Source organism: Salmo salar, chromosome 12, assembly GCF_965601325.2.
Source record: "Salmo salar chromosome 12, fSalSal1, whole genome shotgun sequence".
Taxonomy (NCBI): Eukaryota; Metazoa; Chordata; class Actinopteri; order Salmoniformes; family Salmonidae; genus Salmo; species Salmo salar.
Genome location: NC_138302.1, coordinates 8328578 through 8347927, shown reverse-complemented (window position 1 = coordinate 8347927; position 19350 = coordinate 8328578). Strand labels below are relative to the sequence as shown.

The following is a 19350-nucleotide window of genomic DNA, read 5'->3' as shown; positions in this document are numbered from 1 at the left end:
ATGGAAGAGGTGGCTGTTATAGTGAGAGAGCATTTTAGAGAGGAAGAGGACGCTGTCTCAAAGGTGAAGAAGGAAGACATTTTGGGAGTGAAAGGGGAGGAGACAGAATATCAGATTAGCACCAGTGAGTACTGTCTTAAACAGGGTCACACTATGCCGTTGAACTAATGTGTGGTTTTTAAGGGTGATTCTACTGAAGTTCTACACTTGAATATGTTGTTCATTATTGTATAAATTGTTTAAGGGTCAATCTGCCATTGGTACATAAATTAGATTTATTGGATCCCTACAAATCTGAATCCCTACAAATAAGCTGGGCTAGACAATCTGGACCCTTTCTTTCTAAAATGATCAGCCAAAATTGTTGCAACTCCTACTACTAGCCTGTTCAACCTCTCTTTCGTATCGTCTGAGATCCCCAAAGATTGGAAAGCTGCTGCGGTCATCCCCCTCTTCAAAGGGGGAGACACTCTAGACCCAAACTGTTATAGACCTATATCCATCCTGCCCTACCTTTTCCAAAATATTTGAAAGCCAAGATAACAAACAGATCACCGACCAGTTCGAATTCCACCGTATCTTCTCCACTATGCAATCTGGTTTCCGAGCAGGTCATGGCGCTCAAGGTCCTAAACGATATCATAACCGCCATCGATAAAAGACAGTACTGTGCAGCCGCCTTCATCGACTTGGCCAAGGCTTTCGACTCTGTCAATCACCGCATTCTTATCGGCAGACTCAATATCCTTGGCTTCTCAAATGACTGCCTCGCCTGGTTCACCAACTACTTCTCAGAGTTCAGTGTGTCAAATCGGAGGGCCTGTTGTCCGGACCTCTGTCAGTCTCTATGGGGGTGCCACAGGGTTCAATTCTCGGGCCGAGTCTTTTCTCTGTATATATCAATGATGTTGTCCTCTTGCTGCATACAACTGGCCCTTCTTTGGACACTGTGTGAACAAACCTCCAAACGAGCTTCAATGCCATACAACACTCCTTCCGTGGCTGCCAACTGCTTTTAAATGCTAGTAAAACTAAATGCATGCTCTTCATCCGATTACTGCCCGCACCCGCCCGACTAGCATCACTACTCTGGATGGTTCTGACTTAGAATATGTAGACGACTACAAATACCTAGGTCTATGGTTAGACTGTAAACTCTCCTTCCAGACTCACATTAAGCATCTCCAATCCAAAATTAAATCTAAAATCGGCTTCCTATTTCGCAACAAAGCCTCCTTCACTCATGCTGCCAAACATACCCTTGTAAAACTGACTATTCTACCGATCTTTGACTTCGGCGATGTCATTTACAAAATAGCCTCCAACACCCTACTCAGCAAACTGGATGTTGTCTATCACAGTGCCATCCATTTTGTCACCAAAGCCCCATATACTACCCACCACTGCGACCTATATGCTCTCGTTGGCTGGCCCTCACTACATATTCATCGCCAAACCCACTGGTTCCAGGTCATCTATAAGCCTTTGCTAGGTAAAGCCCCACCTTATCTCAGCTCACTGGTCACCAAAGCAACACCCACCTGTAGCACGCGCTCCAGCAGGTATTTTTCACTGGTCACCCCCAAAGCCAACACTTCCTTTGGCTGCCTTTCCTTCCAGTTCTCTGCTGCCAATGACTGGAACGAAGTGCAAAAATCACTGAAGCTGGAGTCTTATATCTCCCTCTCTAACTTTAAGCTTCAGCTGTCAGAGCAGGTTACCGATGGCTGTGTACAGGTACAGCAAATCTGTAAATAGCACACCCAACTACCTCATCCCCATATTGTTATTTATCCTCTTGCTCTTTTGCACCCCAGTATCTCTACTTGCACATCATCATCTGCACATTTATCACTCCAGTGTTAATGCTAAATTGTAATTATTTTGCCTCTATGGCCTATTTATTGCCTTACCTCCCTACTCTTCTACATTTGCACACACTGTACATAGATGTTTCTATTGTGTTATTGAATGCACATTTGTTTATGTGTAACTCTGTGTTGTTGTTTTTGTCGCACTGCTTTGCTTTATCTTGGCCAGGTCGCAGTTGTAAATGAGAACTTGTTCTCAACTGGCCACCTGGTTAAAATAAGGTGAAATAAATACAAATAAAAAAATACCTTCATGAGTTTCTATAGTAGCAAGGATCTGACACCTCCGGAGGGCTTGATGGCTCAATCCACCAGAGGTATGGTTACAACATAGGCATTGTTCAAAGGCATCTCTGTTCAAGAGATCTGTAATGCAGCATGTTGTGGTGATATACCTTCATGAGGTTCTACTGACTGGACATCACTGCACATACGGTGAGTAGAGTGGGGACCTCTGAGGGATGATCCTGTCTTGGCATCAGAGAGTATATGAGCTCTATGGTAGTTGACTATATCCCCAAAGTGAAAGACTAACGAGTCATTGAAATAGAACTGAAGGTTCACCAGGTTACCTAACAGAACCCTGATTCTATGATATTCACCAGGTTACCTTTCACACATGGAAGATGGGAGCGACTATGTCCCTTATAAGGGAAGTGGCGTGGTCTGCTATTGGCCGTTGCTCGATTGACGTTGTTTGACTGGATCTACCTCGACTCCGCCCCTAATGAGGCTTATAATGTCATAGAACCGGGGTTATGTTAGGTAACCTTAAGTTACATGTCCTACTATGCTAATTTCTCTGTATTAAATGGCCCATAACTTTAACACTAGCAGACATCCTGAAACTGATATACCCTTAAAGTATATTATGTTCAACTATTTAAAAATAATATAAACATTTGTTTTCAATATTCATGTTTATATTTTTCAATATTCAAGTAGTAAAAAAAAACTACGGTTTTCAACTTCCACACTAGACGTTCCGCTAGCGGAACACCTGCTCCAATATCCAATGATAGGCGTGGTGCGAATTACAAATTCCTTTAAAATACAAAAACTTCAATTTTTCAAACATATATGACTATTTCACAGCATTTTAAAGACGAGACTCTCCTTTATCTAACCACACTGTCCGATTTCAAAAAGGCTTTACAGCGAAAGCAAAACATTAGATTATGTCAGCAGAGTACCCAGCCAGAAATAATCAGACACCCATTTTTGAAGCTAGCATATAATGTCACAAAAAACAAAACCACAGCTAAATGCAGCACTAACCTTTGATGATCTTCATCAGATGACACACCTAGGACATTATGTTATACAATACATGCATGTTTTGTTCAATCAAGTTAATATTTATATCAAAAACCAGCTTTTTACATTAGCATGTGACGTTCAGAACTAGCATACCCCCCGCAAACCTCCGGTGAATTTACTAAATTACTCACGATAAACGTTCACAAAAAACATAAATTATTTTAAGAATTATAGATACAGAACTCCTTTGTGCAATCGAGGTGTCCGATTTTAAAATAGCTTTTCGGTGAAAGCACATTTTGCAATATTCTGAGTAGATAGCCCAGCCATCATGGCTAGCTATTTAGACACCCAGCAAATGTAGCACTCATCAAAGTCAGATTTACTATAAGAAAAATGTTATTACCTTTGCTGTCTTCGTCAGAATGCACTCCCAGGACTGCTACTTCAATAACAAATGTTGGTTTGGTTCAAACTAATCCATAGTTATATCCAAACAGCGGCGTTTTGTTTGTGCGTTCAAGACACTATCCGAAGTGTAAATAAGGGTCACGAGCATGGCGCAATTCGTGACAAAAGATTTCTAAATATTCCATTACCGTACTTCGAAGCATGTCAACCGCTGTTAAAAATCAATTTTTATGCCATTTTTCTCGTAAAAAAGCGATAATATTCCGACCGGGAATCTGCGTTTAGGTAAACAGACAAAAGAAAACAAAGCATTCGGTCGACACGGGCACGAGCCTGAGTCTCACAGTACTGTAACCAGCCACTACCCAAACGCGCTACTTTTTTTCAGCCAGAGCCTGCAAAGCCACGATTCAGCTTTTTGCCGCCTTCTGAGAGCCCATGGGAGCCGTAGGAAGTGTCACGTAACAGCAGAGATCCTCTGTAATGGATAGAGATAATCAAGAAGGGCAAGAAATTGTCAGACAGGGCACTTCCTGCATGGAATCTTCTCAGGTTTTGGCCTGCCAAATGAGTTCTGTTATACTCACAGACACCATTCAAACAGTTTTAGAAACTTTGGAGTGTTTTCTATCCAAAGCTAATAATTATATGCATATTCTAGTTTCTGGGCAGGAGTAATAATCAGATTAAATCGGGTACGTTTTTTATCCGGCTGTGAAAATACTGCCCCCTAGCCATAACAGGTTAACACTGTCTTTGGCAGGAGGAAAACCAAACTTGGAGGACCCAAAGACGTCCAAACCAGCAAGACGACACTTCTGCTTCCAGATTGGAAAGAGCTTTAAGAAGTGAGGAAGCCTGAAAAGACATAAGCGGACACACACAGGAGCGAAGCCACACCATTGCTCCCAGTGTGGAAAGAGTTTAAAATTGTTACGAACCCTTAAAGGTCACGAGCGAATACACACAGGGGAGAAGCCATACCATTGCACCCAGTGTGCAAAGCGTTTTACCCATTTAGGAAGCCTGAAAGCTCATGAGCGAATACTGTTATAAGAATTTTATATCTTGATGATAATAATCAATAATCAATTCGCCTTGACTAATGCCCAAGGTTTGTAAGACAATGGGTTAAAATAATTAGGCAAGGACTCAGCTTTCTGCAAAAGGTTTCTGTAGCTTTATTCAGAGAACGTTCTGCCGTCAGGATAACAAAACAGTCATTATATAGTTCTTGCTTACTTACGCACATGCATTTACACACAATCTGTTGGTGACCTGCAACCCCCATAAACTTCTCACACTGTTTATCACCTTCTGGCTCAGCCTGTTCCTTTCCTTCAAGGTTAGGAACTCTCTGAAGTTTTACTCCCTTGACCATCTGCTTCTCTAGCTCTCTATACTAATTGCATACACACATTTCTTTCCCTCTCCAGTGGTTCCGGGACTTTCCGGAACTAATCAGACCAATCGATCCCTACATTGATCATTACATTGATTATTCATTAACCATGCTGTATGACTAATAATTCATCATGGTTTATTGATTCATTTACCTTTATTAGATAATTCTCTTATCAAATACACACAGGGGAGAAATCTTACAAATGCTTAGATTGTGGAAAGATATATTACTCATCACAGTCACTTAAGTCATGTGACAATCCACACAGGGGAGAAGCCTTACCACTGCTCCCAGTGCGCAAAGCTTTTTACCCATTTATGATGCCTGAAAGTTCATGAGCGAATTCACACAGGGGAGAAGCCTTACTGCTGCTCCCAGTGTGGAAAGCGTTTTACCCAGTTAGGAAACCTGAAAGCTCATGAGCGAATACACAATGGGGAGAAGCCCTACCACTGCTCCCACGGTGGAAAGAGATTTAACCATTCAGGAAAGCTGAAAGAACACACGAAACTGCACACAGGTGAGAAGTCTTACAAATGCAAGTCCAATATGAATGTTCAATACACACAATAGGTTGATCAGTAGCCAGCTAGCTAGATGTACAGTCCAATATGAATATTCCATACACACAATAGGTTGATCAGTAGCCAGCTAGCTAGATGTACAGTCCAATATGAATATTCCATACACACAATAAGTTGATCGGTAGCCAGTTAGCTGCTAAGTCTTAACACCGCTAGCTATCACAGCTAGCTATCAACAAAGTCAAAATGCACTGCAGAAATGGTGGTAGAGCCATACAGTATAAAAAACTCAAGACAGATGTGATGGAAACAGGTTTTCCTCAAACCTTTTACCTGGGCTTTGCTCCTTTCATATTTATTTTGATCCTGACAAACTCCCCAATCCCTGCCAGTGACAAGCATTCCCATAACATAATGCTGCCAGCACAATACTTATTGTGTGGTTTATCTCCAGGTCATCAGACGGTTAAATAGTCACCTCTAGCCGGCCTCCGCCCAGTACCCTGCCCTGAACTTTAGTCACTGTGATTAGCCGTCTACCACCCAGTAATCCACCCTGTATTCTAGTTCAGGCTCATCCTATATAACTACTGCTGTACATACCTTTTCTATTCATATACGGTCCGTAATGTCTTTACACACCATCATGTACATTGTAAACAAACTATATATTTATATTCCAGACTCTGGCATTGCTCGTTCTGCAATTTCTATATTTCTAAATCTTTAAAAGGTATCGTATGGATTTACATGGATTTTTTTGTATTGTTAGTTAACCTGTTAGGGACAGACGTTCCACTAGCGGAACGCCTCACCAATATCCAATGGTATAGAGTGGCGCGAAATACAAATACCTCAAAAATGCTATAACTTCAATTTCTCAAACATATGACTATTTTACTCCATTTTAAAGACAAGACTCTCCTTCATTGTCCGATTTCAAAAAGGCTTTACAACGAAAGCAAAACATTAGATTATGTCAGGAGAGTACCCTCCCAAAAATAATCACACAGCCATTTTCAAAGCAAGCATATATGTCACAAAAACCAAAACCATAGCTAATTGCAGCACTAACCTTTGATGATCATCAGATGACACTCCTAGGACATTGTTATACAATACATGCATGTTTTGTTCAATCAAGTTCATATTTCTATCAAAAAACTGCTTTTTACATTAGCATGTGATGTTCAGAACTAGCATACCCACCGCAAACTTCCGGTGAATTTACTAAATTACTCATGATAAACGTTCACAAAAAACATCATTATTTTAAGAATTATAGATACAGAACTCCTTTATGCAATCGCGGTGTCAGATTTTAAAATAGCTATTCGGTGAAAACACATTTTGCAATATTCTGAGTACATAGCCCGGCCATCACGGCTAGCTAATTTGACACCCACCAAGTTTGGCCCTCACCAAACTCAGATTTACTATAAGAAAAATTGGATTACCTTTGCTGTTCTTCGTCAGAATGCACTCCCAGGACTTCTACTTCAACAACAAATGTTGTTTTGGTTCGAAATAATCCATAGTTATATCCAAATAGCTCCGTTTTGTTCGTGCGTTCAAGTCACTATCCGAAGGGTGACGCGCCGGCGCATTTCGTGACAAAAAATGTCAAAATATTCCATTACCGTACTTCGAAGCATGTCAAACGCTGTTTAAAATAAATTTTTATGTTATTTTTCTCGTAAAATAGCGATAATATTCCAACCGGGCGACGTTGTGTTCATTCAAACACTGAAAGAAAAAAATGGAGTCGTCTCGTGCACGCGCACTCCAGTATCATTGTTCTCAGACGGACCACTCACAAAAACCCCTGCTTTTTTTCGCCCAGAGACTGCAGAGCTCTCATTCCACTTTCTGGCGCCTTCCTAGAGCCAATGGAGGCCTTAGAAAATGTCACGTTACAACAGAGATGCTGTATTTTTGATAGAGATGCCCTAGAAGGAGAACAAATTGTCAGACAGGGCACTTCCTGTATAGAATCTTCTCAGGTTTTGGCCTGCCATATGAGTTCTGTTATACTCACAGAGACCATTCAAACAGTTTTAGAAACTTTAGAGTGTTTTCTATCCAAATCTACGAATTATATGCATATTCTAGTTTCTGGGCAGGAGTAGTAACCAGATTAAATCGGGTATGTTTTATATCTGGCCGTGAAAATACTGCCCCCTATCCCAACCAGGATATTACAGCACTGTTTCACTACACCTACGATAACATTGTAGAAATGTGTATGAGACCAATAACATTTGATTTGATCTGGTCAGAGGTGTGCAGACAACAGACGGTGGTAGAGGTGTTTATGGTGGAGAGGACTGTTGACTCAGTGGAGGACATCCCAGCCACTTGGCAGTGTTGACACTGCTACTTCCTACCTGACTGGTAATAGGACTCACTGCTACTTCCTATCTGACTGGTAATAGGACTCACTGCTACTTCCTACCTGACTGGTAATAGGACTCACTGCTATTTCATGGTTTTGATGTCTTCATATATTATTCTACAATGTAGAAAATAAGAAAAATAAAGAAAAATCCTTGAATGAGTAGGTGTGTCCAAACTTTTGACTGGTTCTGTATACTTATGCTACTGTCACATAACAAAATACAATGTCAGTGTCAGTATATGCAGCCTTAGATGCTGTGGGAATGTGTTATATTGTGTACATGTTCCCCTTGTAGATATTCCTTAACATCTTAGATACTAGTACATTAGTAGTACATAACAGTGTTATAGTGTAGTACTACAGTACGGTCCTGTCTTGACAGCCTCGTTTGAAATGGAAAAGTTTATTGTCAGAACCAGCCTTCTGGACGTGTGTAGTATATAAAATATCAGGGAGTCCTTGATTCACCAAAGGTTCTTGTTTTCTACAGTTTGACATAAACAGTATTTCCCTCCTGTCTGAAAACATACTTTTGGATTATAAACATGTCAATAAAAAAAGATTACTAAAGTAGCCAATGTATCTTGTCATGTCATATACATCATAACCCAAGGGTGGTCAAAATTGTTGTTCAAATGTTGCATATAAAATCTTTAGTACCTAGGCATTGGGTTATATGTTAGAATGTCTAATAAACAACTATATTGTATAAATTAACAATGTTGTTTTGTCATAATAAACTGTTACCTGCATACAGACGATACAGTTGTGTACTATATTGCCCGCTGTTGATCAGGCTCTATCTGAACTACAGTAAACATATTACTTGTAACCACTTTTGAGAGCTGAAACGACACGAGAGATTACACACGGGAGGAGCCTTACCACTGCTCCCAGTGCGGCAAGAGTTTTAACCAGAAAGGACACCTGAACCAACACGAGAAAATACACACGGGAGAAGCCTTACCACTGCTCCCAGTGTGGAAAGCGATTTACAATGTTTGGGACTCAGAAAATACATGAGAGAATACACACAGGGGAGAAAGACTTACATGCTCCCAGTGTGCAAAGCTTTTGCCCAGGCTTACGAAAGCTCAGACTGTGGGAAAACATATTACTCATCACAGTCATTTAAACGTCATGAGAGAATCCACACAGGAGAGAGAATATTTACTTATCCTAGTGTGTAAATTGCTATTTCACATCAAATTGACTTAAAATTAATCAGAGAACCTACACAGTGCTCCCGTTGTCTTATATTGTTGACCAATAATGTGTTTACCTGTTTTTACCATATGAAATTGAATTGTACAAAGAATACTCAAACATATATTTGTATGTTTCTATTAGAAAACATGAATTGAATATTGAGTCTGTCAGTTTGAATATAAAGTAGATCAGAACCCATGTGTTTAAATGGTCCATTTTTAAACTCTGACTGTGTTTATCTGGGTGTGTCATTCCTCCAGCACTACAGATAATCAAGTGATATTTGGATGTGATGCATTTGCTCCATTGTTGACATTTGCATTGTTGGCCCAGTTGGTAGAGCATGGTGTTTGCAACGCCAGCATGGTGTGTGCAACGCCAGGGTTGTGGGTTCGATTCCCACGGGGGGCCAGTAGAAAAAAAAATGCATGAAATGAAAATGAAATGTATGTATTCACTACTGTAAGTCGCTCTGGATAAGAGCGTCTGCTAAATGACTAAAATGTAAAAAATGTAAATGTATATCATCAAAGTTCTTACAAGTCAACTTACACACAGCTCTGACACACACACTTATCCCACCAGACATGCCACCAGGGTTTTTTTCACAGTCCCCAAGTTTCCAGAACAAATTCAAGAAAGTGTACAGTATTATATAGGGCCCTTATTGCATGGAACTTCCTTCCATCTCATATTGCTCAAATAAACAGCAAACCTGGTTTCAAAAAACAGATAAAGCAACACCTCACGGCACAACCCCTCTCCCCTATTTGACCTAGATAGTTTGTGTGTATGCATTGATATGTAGGCCACGTGTGCCTTTTACAAAATGTATGTAGTTCTGTCCTTGAGCTGTTCTTGTCTATTGATGTGCTGTATTATGTGTCATGTTTTGTGTGGACCCCAGGAAGAGTAGCTGCTGCTTTTGCAACAGCTAATGGGGATCCTTATAAAATACCAAGCTCTGTTATTCTCTCTGAGCTCAGAAATAAAGAATCTTGGTTTGACTTGGACTCCAGCAGATCCTTATAATATCTACCACAACTCTCCCACGGATTGCTGTTTCATGATTGTCGCAATGAAGACTTCCTCACATTCTGTCACGTTCGTCGTAATGATTGGACCAAAGCGCAGCGTGAGTAGCGTTCCACATCTTTATTATAATGTGAAACTTCAGCAAAATACAAAAACAATAAATGATCAAACAAAACGTGAAGAGAGTGAAGTGCTAACAGGCACCTACACAAAAACAAGATCCCACAAAACACAATGGGGAAATGGCTGCCTAAATATGATCCCCAATCAGAGACAACGCTAAACAGCTGCCTCTGATTGGGAACCATACCAAGCACACCAACATAGAAATAAACAACATAGAACACCCCCAGTCACGCCCTGACCTACTATACCATAGAGAACCAAGGGCTTTCTATGGTCAGGGCATGACACATTCCACTTTCCTGTGGGCATTTACAAGCCTCCCACTGGTTGAATAAAGGCTGTTTCCACGTCAAATTAAAAAACATCTTTAACATTGATGAACCTTCACTATCTTCATCCCTAAACTAGCAACAATAACTATTGTCTATTGTTATTCTCAGTTACCTTCCTGACCTTATGAAATCCTAGCTAAATACAATGTTTCCACCAGTTTTCATGTCTTTGATTATGCAAACATTTGTTTATTAGATTCTATTTCTCATTAAGATGAATGTTGTTTTAATTCTATATGGGTCACGCATTGCTTTGGTCATGTGTTCTCTTATGGGTCAATGATTTTAATTAGAATATAGCAATGATGCTCTCTCCTCATTCACTTACAGTTTCTTTGGAAAGTATTCAGACCCCTTGACTTTTTAAACATTTTGTTACATTACAGCCTTATTCTAAAATGGATTAAATTAAACAATTTCTTCAGCAATCTACACACAATACCCCATAATGACAAAGCGGAAACAAGGTTTTTATACATTTTTGCAAATGTATTAAACTCAAAAAAATGATTTACATAAGTATTCAGACCCTTTGCTATGAGACTCGAAATTGAGCTAAGGTGCATCCTGTTTCCATTGATCATCCATGACATGTTTCTACAACTTGATTGGAGTCCACCTGTGGTAAATTCAATTGATTGGACATGATTTGGAAAGGCACACACCTGTCTATATAAGGTCCCACAGTTAACAGTGCATGTCAGAGCAAAAACCTAGGCATGAGGTTGAAGGAATTGTCCGTAGAGCTTCGAGACAGGATTGTGTTGAGGCACAGATCTGGGGAAGGGTAAAACATTTCTGCAGCATTGAAGGCCCCCGATTTAGCCCCCTGCAGTAAAAGGATATTCATGGGGTAAAATGATTTGTTTATGTCATTAGTAAAGGGCACATCGTTAAAGACTACAATTATCTTTTATTTTTTTGTGGTCTACATCCTCTCAATCATTTATTCCATCATAAACAGAAAACATATGTTTACCTAAACACAACATGTCTGCAAGGGCCCCTCTAGGTTCACAACCACTTGACCATTAAATCTGGATAGCTGACAACTATTTTTAAAGGGTAAAAGTGATCTGTTTAGGTCGTCAGTAAAGGAAGCATAGTTAAAGAGTACAATAAACCTTTCAAAGAGGATGGTGTGAGGCCTCTGGGGCTTTTTTGGGGGGGTTGACTGAGACATCCCTCGGACACTCTTTTATGGGGGGTAAAATGTATCTGTTTAGGTCATCAGTAAAGGGGACATCTTAAATATTACAATGACCCTTTCAAAGACTGAGACATCCCCCAGACATCTCCCCTATAACTATTTTTAAAAGGGTAAAAATGATCTGTTTAGGTCGTTAGTAAAACAGATGTTTTGAAAGACACCTGGGGGTCCAGGTTGTCAGTTATTTTGTGTACATATTGTTCTCCTGTGTGCAAGGGCCCCCCGAGATTCACAACTTCTTCACCCTTAACATTCCCAGTCAAGGGGGAGAGAGAGGGAGAGATAGAGAGAGATAAATGACCCTTTCAAAGACTGAGACATCCTACCAAGAAAAGACTTCCCAGGACAGTTGATCAACAAAATAAATCAACAGATCACTGTGGACTGTGCCTCACTGCTCAACGTCAGAACGGCTCACGTCCCCACTCTGACATGTCAACACTTATACGATAATGTACATCTTGATCAGGACAGTATCAGAACCTTTGCCAAGGACCTAAAAAATGCAACACTTGGCAGGGACCCACACACCCATCACCTCAGCAACAGAGGTCCCCCGCCCCACATTCTGAAACAACAGTACCTCCACCATCCCCAGGAGAAAAGAGCCAGACACGGCTTATTACAGCACAGCTCTACTAGACCAGGCCCAACACAACACAGATTTACCAGACCCGCCTCAGGACAGCACGACTAGACCCGTCCCATCACAACACAGCTCTACTAGACCAGGCCCATCACAACACAGCTCTACTAGACCAGGCCCATCACAACACAGCTCTACTAGACCCGTCCCATCACAACACAGATTTACCAGACCAGACCCGCCTCAGTACAGCACGACTAGACCTGGCCCATCACAACACAGCTCTACTGGACCTGGCCCATCACAACTCAGCTCTATTGGACCTGGCCCATCACAACACAGCTCTGATCACTACTCCAGGGTCGGACAGAACACTGTCCTTCAGAGAAGTACAGTACCAGTTCTCTATGGTTCATAGATCCTTCCCGCCCTAGGGACAGGACATCATAATCCTACTGGAAACATGGTGTCGTGGAGACATAGATACTCAGTGTCCCTCAGGCTATAGAGAAAGTTTACTACCATCAATCAAACATAATGTGCAATAAAAATAAAAAACCAAAGAACAGAATTATTTTCACAATGTCGAGGTGTGAGACAAGGCTGCAGTTTGAGTCCAAACCTTTTCAACATTTATATCAATGAATTAGCAGACATGTTGGACCATCTCCAGCCCCAGGACTCACACTATTTGACACAGAGGTGAAATACCTGCTATATGCTGATGACTTGGTACTTCTATCACCAACCAAAGAAGGTCTTCAACAGAACATTAATATTCTAGAGCAATATTGCCATAATTGGGCCCTGGCAGTAAATTTCCAAAAAATGAAAATCATGATCTTCCAAAAGAAAACCAGATGTCAGAAACAAATATAAATTCACCCTGAACAACACCATCATTGAACACACTAAAAATTACACCTACCTTGGTCTGACCATATCTGCATCGGGAAACTTTAATGTGGCAGTGAATGCACTCAAAGAAAAAGCCCGCAGAGCATTGTGTGCAATAAAAATGAAATTATTCAAAATCAACATCCCAATTAGAATTTGGACCAAAATATTTGACAGTGTAATCCTACTAATAGCTCTTTACGGAAGTGAGGTTTGGGGGCCACTCAATAAACTGGACTTTAAAATGTGGGACAAACATCCAATTGAAGCCCTACATGCAGAATTCTGTCGGAAAATCCTACAAGTCCAGAGAAATACACCAACTAATGCATGTAGGGCAGAATTGGGCCGCTTTCCAGTAATAATGAAAATACAGAAAAGATCATTAAAATGTTGGCTACATCTAAATTCAAGTCCAAATTCAAGTCTGCAATTTAAAGCACTCCGAACCCAAGAGCTGAGCCCAGAAATGAGCCCTCTCAGTCAGCTGGTGTTGGACCTCACCAACCAAGCTGACACCAGCACTGCTTCAAAAGAAAGAATTCAAATAAACAAAATCATGAACCAATCAAAGGACTCATATTTACAACATTGGAAAAACTAAACAAAATCCCAAAGCCGACTAAATTGCTATCTGACCCTAAACAGAGAATATGAATTGGCTGATTATCTCTACTCTGTCAGAGATACGAAGCAGAGACAGATCCTTATCAAGTACAGGCTGAGACCGGCAGACATAAAAAGACATGGCTACCCAAAGAGGAGCGTGTATGTGGTCACTGCACGACAGGGGAGGTAGAGACAGAGATGCACTTTCTCCTTTACTGTGATAAATATTCCTCACAAAGAGATTCCTTATTCACAGAAATGACTACATTTATTCCACATTTGAACTTATTAAACCCAGACGAAAAACTAAAAATACTCATGGGCGAAGGAGCAATGGCTCCTCTTGCAGCCAAATATGTATTTGCCTGCCATAGCATGAGGGACACTGAATAATAACATCTGCATAGTAAGCAGTAACTTACTTATTATTACTATTATTGTTATTACTATTATTATTGTTGTTGTTTATCATTCCAAATAGTAGTGGTATGGGTGGTAATGATAGCAGTTTAGTGATGGTGGTGGTGGTAGTAGTGGTAATGATGATAGTAGTTGTAGTACTGATGTAATGGTGAAGATGACCGTTATTTAGTTATAACTTAGTTATAGATTCATTTTCCATATTTAGAGTTTTATATTTATTACACTCTACTATTTTACTATTATTTTACTACTATTCTATTGTTATTATTTTTATATTTAATTTTGTATTATTATTTAATGCCATTTTATATTATTTGTTATTGTTTATAATTGTATTACAATGTATATTGTATACATTGTTGCTTTGGCAATATTGACACAATGTTTTTCATACCAATAAAGCAGCTTGAATTTGAATTTGAGAAAGATTTAATTCATTGACAATTACATTTTCTTTCAAACCTTTTATTTTATTCAAAAACTTTAGAACATACATTTAAACATACATATTACAATTAATAAAGTTTACTATGTAATATTAAATACTAAATTATGTCACTCATGTTTTATTACTAAAGAAATGTATATAAATCACATATGTTATTATTACATGTTGCAACACCACATGACAACAACATGGTAGCAACACAACATGACAACAACATGGTAGCAGCACAACATGGTAGAAGCACAACATGGAAGCAACACAACATGGTTGCAACACAACATGTCTGCAACACCACATGACAACAACATGGTAGCATCACAACATAACAACAACATGGTAGCAGCACAACATGTCAGCAACACAACATGGTAGAAACACAACATAACAACAACATGGTAGAAGCACAACATGGTAGGAACACGACATGGTAGCACCACCACATAACAACAACATGGTAGCAACACAACATAACAACAACATGGTAGCAGCACAACATGGTAGAAACTCAACATGGCAGAAACACAACATGGTAGAAACACAACATGGTAGCAGCACAACAAGGTACAAACATTATTGGGCACAGACAAGAGCACAAAGATCAAGAAGGTAGAGACAACAATACATCACACGAAGAAGCCACAACTGTCATTAATAGTGTCCATGATTGAGTCCTTGAATGAAGAGATGGAGATAAAACTGTCCAGTTTGAGTGTTTTTTTGCAGCTTGTTCCCGTCGCTAGCTGCAGCGAACTGAAAAGAGGAGCGACCCAGGGATGTGTGTGCTTTGGGAACATTTAACAGAATGTGACTGGCAGAACGGGTGTTGTATGTGGAGGATGAGTGCTGCAGTAGATATCTTAGATAGGGGGGGGAGTGAAGCCTAAGAGGGTTTTTATAAATAAGCATTAAACCAGTGGGTCTTGTGACTGGAAGACAGAGATAACCAGTTTACAGAGGAGTATAGAGTGCAGTGAGGTTTCCTATAAGGAGCATTGGTGGCAAATCTGATGACCAAATGGTAAAGAACATCTTGCCGCTCAATGTATCCTACCATGACTATATCCAACCCAACTCCATGTGTTTCCACTATCATATATCCTACCATGATTATATCCAACCCAACTCCATGTGTTTCCACTATCATTTCTCCTACCATGATTATATCCAACCCAACTCCATGTGTTTCCACTATCATGTATCCTACCATGACTATATTCAACCCTACTCCATGGGTTTCCACTATCATGTATCCTACCATGACTATATCCAACCCAACTCCATGTGTTACCACTATCATGTATCCTACCATGACGATATCCAACCCTACTCCATGTGTTGCCACTATCATGTATCCTACCATGACTATATCCAACCCAACTCCATGTGTTGCCATTATCATGTATCATACCATGACTATATCAAACCCTACTCCATGTGTTGCCACTATCATGTATCCTACCATGACTATATCCAACCCAACTCCATGTGTTACCACTATTATGTATCCTACCATGACTATATCAAACCCTACTCCATGTGTTGCCACTATCATGTATCCTACCATGACTATATCCAACCCAGCTCCATGTGTTGCCGCTATCATGTATCCTACCATGACTATATCCAACCCTACTCCATGTGTTTTCACTATCATGTATCCTACCATGACTATATCCAACCCAGCTCCATGTGTTTCCACTATCATGTATCCTACCATGACTATATCCAACCCAGCTCCATGTGTTGCCGCTATCATGTATCCTACTTGGCTGAAGCTTTGATCCAGTGGAAGAAGTATTGAGGATCAGGGAGGTTAAAGGTCACTTCAGGCTACAGCTGTTACTCTACAGTATCCCTAGATAATCCAGTAATGAGAGAAATGTATAGATTATTTAGGGCCCTATAACATCTCTATCTGTATATAACATCTCTATCTAATCTGTTTTCTTTTCTCTTTTTTTTACCTAATTCCATTTTCTCCGTTTAGTTTTTCCAGGTTTCTGATTTGTCCCTGTTTTTCTGTTTTTCTCTCTAAATCACACTGTTAATAGAAAAACAACAACATTGGATGTTCTAAGTCCTCAACAATACTTAAACCACATCAGGAGACCACTTTTGAAGTCTGAGAAAAATCTAAGACATTTTCATTTTGGGATGTAGATACCCTTTAATTCAAGTGGCACCAGCAAGAGCCTTGCTTGGTAAGTGGTATCTCTGTAGCACACATGTGATTGCAGAGTTTGCTGAACAAATCACAACTGGATTGATGCAAATAATCATGATATCATTCTGCCAGGTAGGCATAAACTACTTTGAAGTTAACATTTAATTGACAAGGTTTTTGGGAAAGCTTTTCTATCAACCAGAAGATGGTTGTCATTAGCAACAGCTACACATAGTGGTAGACAAATGCACTCAGACAGGGACATTTCCTCTTCAGAAAGTTTAAGGAAAATACAAATCACTTAGGCAAATTTAACAACGGCTTGCAGGCAGTGGGTTCAATATAACTATGACAAAAAAATGAATACTCTTTAATCTGTCACCTAATCCTGCCTAATGGGCAGGTCAGCCCTGGAGGAAAGTATTGGCTGTAAGAGGTAAGAGAAAACAACATCTGGTTGTTTTTAAATGACTTCTTATGACATTGTTCGCTAGAATAAACATTGTAATTAATATTTTTCCAATCTGCTTTACCCACTCCAGTCAGCAGATGGCGATATGAGTATTTCAGGTGACGCTTCTTGCATGACGTATAATCTAGTGGACGGACAGGAGGCTTCTTCAACAGCGACAAAAGGCTTCTGATTCAACCAACGTGGTGGTTTGCTAGTGAACATACAACCGAAACATTGAAGCTCTTTAGACCAATCTTGTGTATATTACCATTAGTGTTTTCAACATAATTCTGTTTACCTATCTACTAGTTAATTTAAACGTAATTTGCTTGTTAAATTAGTAAATGTGTTAAATTGATACTGCACTAGTCTAATCGACCGGAGCATGAGGTCAATAAACTAGACGGAGAAAGAAGCTCTGGTGAAAGGAGACGAAGAAGCTTTCAGGATGAAAAAGGAGGAAGAGGAGGCTATCACATTGAAAGAAGAGAATGTAATGAAAGAAGAGGAAGAACCTTTTAGAGCAAAAGAGGAAGAGGAGGCTATCTCAATAAAAGAGGAGGAAGACGTTTTGGAAGTGAAAAAGGAGGAGGAGGCTGAAGATCGGATTACCACCAGTGAGTACTGTCTTAAAAACAGGGACACTATGCAGTTGTAGAACTAATGTGTTGTTTTAAAGGGGCATTCTACTGAAGTTCTACACTTGAATATGTTGTTCACTACTGTAGGAATTGTTTAAGGGACAATCTGCCATTGGTACATATTTTTTGGGGACTTCGATGTATTGAATTCTCATTCTCCATGTGGTCTTCATTAAAGTTCATCTCATCTAATATAACAGGCTTTTAAAATTCAATATTGGTGCATAATTTCTACTTAAAATATCAAAGGGACGTAAAAGCATCCATTCCGTTTAAATGACCCTTTACATTTGCAAAACAAACAATGTTTTACAAAATCATGATGAAAGTGGCCTTTTTAGGCCCTTTTTAGACATATTCATGCCACTTGTAAGACTATGATTGCAATAGATGGTCATGGGTTTACAATCGGTTTGATGTTCTCGTTCACACAGGAGAGAGAAATGACTATCGTGGATCCTCTGGGGAGCCTCAACAACATCCTGATGCTGACGAGGCAGAGAAGAGTCTCTCCAGATCAGAACACCAGATGGTACAGCTTGGTCTGGTCTAGCATACAGCTTGCTCTATCTGGGCTGGGTTTCTGTAAAGCACTTCATGACAACAGTGACATCAACATTCATAATGTTATGTGTCTGTGTCCCCTCTTTATGGTTACCAGGACAACGCTAGCCCTTCCTCTCTCCTGGAGTCCCCGTGTCGTGCCTCTCCCGGTATCACTTTACTGCTGGGTATGAAGAGGTTGTCTGTGCTGCTGGTGGACTGCAGGAAAACAACGGCGCAGAGTGGAACTGTGAGCGGAGGAGAAGAGAAGAAAGGATCAGATTTGACTCATCAAAGTAAGTGCTGTAGTTTAGTTTGAAGAAATACAATAGATCTGCCCACTGGTATCTGTTACCAGGACAACCAGCAGAGTTCTGTTAGTTGACAGGAAGATAGACTGGTGGATATGGATGTTATGAATATCATAACACTGAAAAAGGATTCTGCCAATGAAAAGAGAGAAGCCAATAGACCATATAAAACCTTGATGAAAGTTAGATTTAGAAAGTTTCAAGATGATCTGATGTAAGGTGCATGTTTTACAAAAACATTTTCTCAAAACATTATGGATGTTACATTGCCTGTCCCAGTCAAACCCCCCTGTCTTTACAAGACTCTAGAACACACAAACTAAACTCAAGACACTTCAATGTGGTCTGTATTGCTTCATTAACATCTGATCTACAGATATATTATTCTACACTACTGGTCAAAAGTTTTGCCTCCAAAACATCCGGTGATTTTGTATCAATTTACAGAAATACTCATCATAAACGTTGATGAAATTACAAGTGTTATGCATGG

General features: G+C 39.9%; 1 pseudogene across 1 annotated transcript in view; it reads left to right on the top strand.

Moving 5' to 3' along the window:
* The window catches only part of LOC123725389 (uncharacterized), a 33832-nt pseudogene continuing 14482 nt past the window's right edge, over positions 1–19350 (top strand). The window contains exons 1-7 of the transcript XR_014379545.1: positions 1–124; positions 2477–2535; positions 5158–5511; positions 8719–8889; positions 17766–17979; positions 18438–18535; positions 18665–18842. The product of XR_014379545.1 is annotated as an uncharacterized LOC123725389 (transcript). The remainder of the gene's footprint in view (positions 125–2476; positions 2536–5157; positions 5512–8718; positions 8890–17765; positions 17980–18437; positions 18536–18664; positions 18843–19350) is intronic.